Below are 6028 nucleotides of genomic sequence, written 5' to 3'. Positions count from 1 at the left end.
AAGGCCACAGGCATCTGTCCCAGTTACTGGGGATTGGGGATAAAGTCCAAGTGACTGTAACAGTTCTGGAAGCATCTCCTTCAACTTGCAGGAAAGTTTCACATGACAAAGGGGAGAAATAGGGTAGCAGAGTAGCATAGTGCCTGTTTTTTTTTTTTTCTTTTCTTCTGCGGTGTTGGGTGAAATTCACATGCTTGGCATACTACTGTGGATGTATTCAGGTTACAAATTAGAGCAGTTAAAGCATAATAAAAGTGGGTTGTGGGTTACATACAATGGAGCTCCAGCCCTATCTCTCTACTTAAGAAAGCAAGTCAGATTGCCATAGAGTGATTGACATTATGGTTGGGGTAAATTTTGAGTCCATTCTAATTTATTTAATAATATCATTCTAAAACTTTGTATGCCACTGCACAGCTCTGTGCTTAGCTTCCCTGTGCCTGATTCCTCATCTACAAAATGGCAATTATAATACCTCCTGTGTTGATGTCCTCCAACATACCATTCTCCCCTTCTTCTTTTGTAACAGAACCCCCCCCCCTTTTAAAAATAATTTTTATAACAACATACAAACACGAACATTACCATATGATCATTCCATTCTTGGTATATAATCAGTAATTCACAGTATCATCACATAGTTGTATATTCATCACCATGATCATTTCTTAGAACATTTGCTTCTATTCAGAAAAAGAAATAAAAGGAAAAAAGGAAACAACTCATACATACCCTACCCCTTACCCCTCCCTCTCATTGATTGCTAGTATTTCCATCTACCCAATATATTTGAGTCTTTGTTTCCCCTATTTTTTTATACCCTTTATCTCTCCCTTTCATTGATCACTAGCATTTCAATCTAATAAATTTGTTTTAACATTTGTAACCCCTATTATTTATTTATTTTTAATCCGAATGTTTTACTCGTCTGTCGATAAGGTGGATAAAAGGCACATCAGACACAAAATTTTCACAATCACACAGTCACATTATGAAAGCTATATCATTAGACAATCATCTTCAAGAAACATGGCTACTGAAACACAGCTCTACATTTTCGGGCACTTCCCTCTAGCCTCTCCAATATACCTTAACTAAAAAGGTGATATCTATATAATGCATAAGAATAACCTCCAGGATAACCTCCTCGACTCTGTTTGAAATCTCTCAGCCACTGACACTTAATTTTGTCTCATTTCACTCTTCCCCCTTTTGGTAGAGAAGGTTTTCTCATTTCCTTGATGCTGAGTCCCAGCTCATTCTAGGATTTCTGTCCCAGGTTGCCAGGAAGGTTTACACCCCTGGAGTCATGTCCCACATAGAGAAAGGGAGGGCAGTGAGTTTGCTTGTCATATTGCCTGAGAGAGAGAGGCCACATCTGAGCAACAAAAGAGGTTTACTGGGGTGACACTTAGGCCTAATTTTAAGTAGGCTTAGCCTATCCTTTGTGGTGATAAATTTCATCTGAACAAACTCCAAGACTGAGGATCAGCCTATCGCTGTGGTTGTCCCCACTGCTGTGAAAATATCAGGAATTCTCCACCTGGGGAAATTTAATTTTCCCCCTTTCTTGTTATTCCCCGAAGGGGACTTTGCAAATACTTTTTTATTCACTATTCAAATCACTCTGGGATTTATCGGGGAATCACTCTGGACAAACCTACAAAATCTTATGCCCTCCTCAGGGTTCCATGTACTTATGGTGTTCAATTAAACTGTCCACATAAGTTATATTAGGAAATGCACTAGTCAAATTATAAATTTTGTACCAAATAAACATTTTTTGCTTTAGTCTTAAACATAAGTTAAAGTTTTAAAATATGAATTACCATCTATTTTCAACATCCTGCAATATTGAGATTCCTTTGTTCTTCTTCATTTAAAAACATTTTTTTAATTTGTACATTTAGTCACTATCATTGTACACTCTAGGCATTCTGAGCTTATACCATCTTAGTCTTTATTGTCTATCTTTCCTTCTGATTTCATTTGTGCCCTCAGGCCTCCTCCCTCTTGCATTTCTTACATTCACCTTCATTCAGTGTATTAACATTATTGTGTTATGGTTAGGTAGTATTGTGCGGTGTGGTTAGGTAGTATCCCTTCAGAGCCAATTATCCAATATCTATCTTATTTCTATCTCCTGATGGTCTATGTTCTTAGCTTGAATTCTCCAAGTTCATTCACTAATGTTAGTTCATATCAATGAGACCACACAGTATTTGTCTTTTTGGTTTTGGCTAATCTCACTCAGCATAATGTCCTCAAGCTCCATCCATGTTGTTATATGCTTCATAACTTTATTCTGTCTTACAGCTGCATAATATTCCATTGTATGTATATACCACAGCTTATTTAGCCATTCATCTGTTGGTGGACATTTGAGAACCCCCCATTTTTAACAGTGTGTTTGGCTTCCCAGAATAAAAAATGTTTTCTAGCCTCCCTTGCAGCTAGGTGCGGCCATGTAACTAAACTCTAACCGAGTAGGTGCATGAGAAAATGGCATATGAGTCTTCCAGGGAGTGTTCTTATAGGGCAGGAACATGTGCATTTTTGTCCTACCCATCTTCCTGGTGACAAGAATGTGGACATGATAGCTGGAACTTTAATACATATCTTGGACCATCATGAGGAAGCACTCTATTGAAGATGGCAGAGGAAGAAGTTGGAAGGCATCTATAACCACGTATGATAGGAGAGCTGTTTGCCGGCTTTGGACTACTTACATTCAAACTTCGTTAATGGGGGAATAATTATGGGGGGGGGGAATAAACTCAAACATTGATTTAAACAGATTATCCCCCACTACTTATTTTCATCCACATTTTTTTACTCATCTGTCCATACCCTGGATAAAAGGAGCATCAGACCCAAGGTTTTCCCAATCCCACAGACACACTGTAAAGGATATATCTTTATAAAATCATCTTCAAGAATCAAGGCCACTGGAATACAACTCAACAGTATCAGGTACTTCCCTCCACCACTCCAATACACCATGAACAAGACAGGGATATCGCATAATGCATAAGAATAACCTCCAGGATGACTAACCTCTTGACTCTGTTTGAAATCTCTCAGCCATTGAAACTTTGTCTCATTTCACTCTTCCCCCTTTTGATCAAGGCTTTCTCAATCCCATGATGCCAGGTACCAGCTCATCCCAGGAGTTCTGTCCCACATTGCCAGGGAGATTTACACTCCTAGGAGTCATGTACCATGCAGAGGAGAGGGCAGTGAGTTCATCTGCTGAGTTGGCTTAGAGAGGCCACAGCAAGCCTGTAAAATTCGGCTTGTAGTTATTCAATTTTCAGGCTAGTGAATTTTCAGGCTTGACTAACTACATCAACCTTTTGAGGAAACAGAATGTATCCCAGGCTCACTAGATTGTGCCTCAATGAGCAATGGTAATATATCTAGATATAGGGAGGACCTGGTAATCAAAGAAAATAGAGTTCAGAGAAACAAATATTATTAGGGTGCATCCTGAGCTGTTCAGGGAGAGGCACATGGGGTCCTGAGAAAGGAGCAATCTGGTGTCTAGGGAGGTGTTTTATAGGACATGCACATTTCATGGAATTTTCCAACCCCCATGTCTCATTCTAATTCCTGTTTTCCTTGTTGTGATTCTTATGCTCACCAAGCAATATTCCAATTCACATTTGGTTTCCCAAGCAGGTAGAGACACTTGAACCAGCTCCTTTATAAATGAATTCACTGACATGTACGTGAAATTAGTGTTCACGCATTTGTAGGGAGTCTAATACTTTTTGAGTTACAGCTTCCGGACTGCTGCTACCTCAGCGTACTGGTCTTTTATCCCCTGCCGGGTCGTACCTGGTACAAAAGTATGAATGATCACCTAAACTTGCTATCTACAGAGTGATTCCATTCATACGTCCTCACAAGATTCCGCACAACCCTGCTGAAGTGGGCAGGATAAGTATCATCCGTATTAGAGATGAAATTACTGAGGCCCAGATATACTATGACTTGACAACAGCCGAGACCAGAATACAGGTTTTCCTGATTCCGGGCGTCACATTGGGCATTTGATAAACATCGACCAATTATTCAAGTCCAGCGACCGTTGGCAGCACAGTAAATTTGGCGCCAACTGGCGGAGGGAGCAGGATTTCCGGAATCAATCGAAGACCTGCAGCCGGCTCGAAAGAGCGAAAGTCCGTCAAATGCACGTTTGAGAACGCCAGTGAAAAGCCCGGCTGTAAGCCCGCTGCGCAAGCGCAGTAGCGCAAAAGAAAACAGCCGCTCCAAAAGCCCCATGCCGCTCCCTGCGCGTTTGCGCTCGTCCTGTAGTGCGCACGCGCAGCGGCTGGGGGCGTGATAACGCAGCACGCTCCTCTGGGACGGAGCCGCGATTTCCAATTTCCCCGCGTTTCGCGCTCGCTTTTCTAGTGCTTGGCCTTGGTCAGGCAGGGAAGGCGGGGAAGAAGGTGAGCATGGTGCTGCGTGGTGAAGCGAGCAAGAGCCAGTGGAATCTGGTGGAAATTCAAATGAGGGGTGCCGTGTGTGCTGGAACTTCTGTCCGCCACGGGGCTGGGCAAGTCTGGAGCGGGAAAACGATCCGGAACTTGCAGGGGTGGGGATCAAATGTGATTGATGGGCGGGAAGGCGAGAGGGGGAAAGGACAGGCCCCGAGGGCGGGATCTTGTGCTGAACGGGAGCGGGGCATTGGAGGAGGTCAGGGGCGTCAGTTTGTTTGGCCCGGCCCTGTGCATACAGCTTTTCATAAATTATCTTTAGTCTTCACCGAAACTCTGGGGGTATGCGCATATGTCTTTTACAGATGAGGAAACTGAGGCTTAGTATATTAAGGCATTTAAGCAAGAATACAGCTGGGATTCCAAATGAACATGAGACAGGTCATGCCAGTGTGTGCCTTAGCATTGGGGGGGGAATTTTAAGGAGAACTTGTGTGGGAGACCATGAGTGTCCTCCGTGCGAGGTGCTGGAAGAAGCCAGAGGAATTTACACCAGATGTCCTTAATTATGCTTAATCCATTCTTCATGAATGTATCTAAACCCTTCTTTTAAGATTTAGCCTGTGCTGCTGTGGAATAATGAGCTCCATAATTACCACCCGCAAGGAAGTGAAGTAATAATTACTTTTGCTCTGTATTGTTCGTGTTGTCCTTCTAAAGTTTGGTAACCAAGTCTTCTTTTTTTCCTCACCCTGTTCCTACCCTGGTGGGAGGAAGAGTGAGGAAATCAAAAGCTCAGGTATTTGGGGATCTGGCTGAACCACCTGCTGAATGACCCTGGGCCAGTGACTTAAACTTTCTGTGTGTCAGTTTCTCATCTAAAATAGAGCCAGTAAGAATTCTGACCACAGGGGGTTGCCTTGAAGTTTTATGAAAACAGTAGAGAACTGGCCCTTGGATTAGTTATTCATGTCGTGGGGTCTTCTCTACTTACGCCTCTGATGAATGAAAACTTATAGCCCCGTATGTTTAGCTGGCTGTTCATTTATTTATCGCATTTCTTTTGAATGCCAGCTAGGTACCAAAGCAGTTAGTTCTGAGTTTGGCAAGAGTGACTGAACATGACTTTTATAAAGGAGCTTATATTTTAGTGGGGGAGAGGACAGTACATAATAGGTTCAGAGAGTGCTAAGAGTTATGAAAAAATAAAATACAGGGTAATCAGATAAAAGAGACTTAAGGGGGGATGAGAGGTGGGAGGGGGAGTGTTTGACCATAAAAGAGTGCCCAGATGGGAGAGACTGCTCTGAGGAAGTGACTCGTGAGGACTTCATTCCCCAGGTATAGGAACAGCAGGTGTGAGGCTCTGAGGCAGCCGTCTTTGATTCTATATGCACATAATGATTAGAACCGGGCAGGTGCCTGACAAAACAGACTGTAGGTTGACTAGTGGTCTGTTTTATAAGGACAGGACAAACACATTTTCTCTTGGGATTTAGAAAAAGAAACATGGCAAGAATTTTCTCTTCAGTGGGAGCTGAAGTAAAAGGTAGAGGAGACTGAACAGGTCATGTGCAGACTGA

The 6028-nt window shown here is 42.5% G+C and overlaps 1 protein-coding gene across 1 annotated transcript in view; it reads left to right on the top strand.

The window, feature by feature from the left end:
• The first annotated feature begins 4319 nt into the window (after positions 1–4319).
• Positions 4320–6028, top strand: part of DDX11 (DEAD/H-box helicase 11) — a 52429-nt gene continuing 50720 nt past the window's right edge. The window contains exon 1 of the mRNA XM_077169658.1: positions 4320–4457. The gene's annotated coding sequence lies outside the window, so the exon portion shown is untranslated. The remainder of the gene's footprint in view (positions 4458–6028) is intronic.

This window comes from Tamandua tetradactyla, chromosome 7 (genome assembly GCF_023851605.1).
Source record: "Tamandua tetradactyla isolate mTamTet1 chromosome 7, mTamTet1.pri, whole genome shotgun sequence".
Taxonomy (NCBI): Eukaryota; Metazoa; Chordata; class Mammalia; order Pilosa; family Myrmecophagidae; genus Tamandua; species Tamandua tetradactyla.
This window is presented reverse-complemented; position numbering and strand designations above follow the sequence as displayed.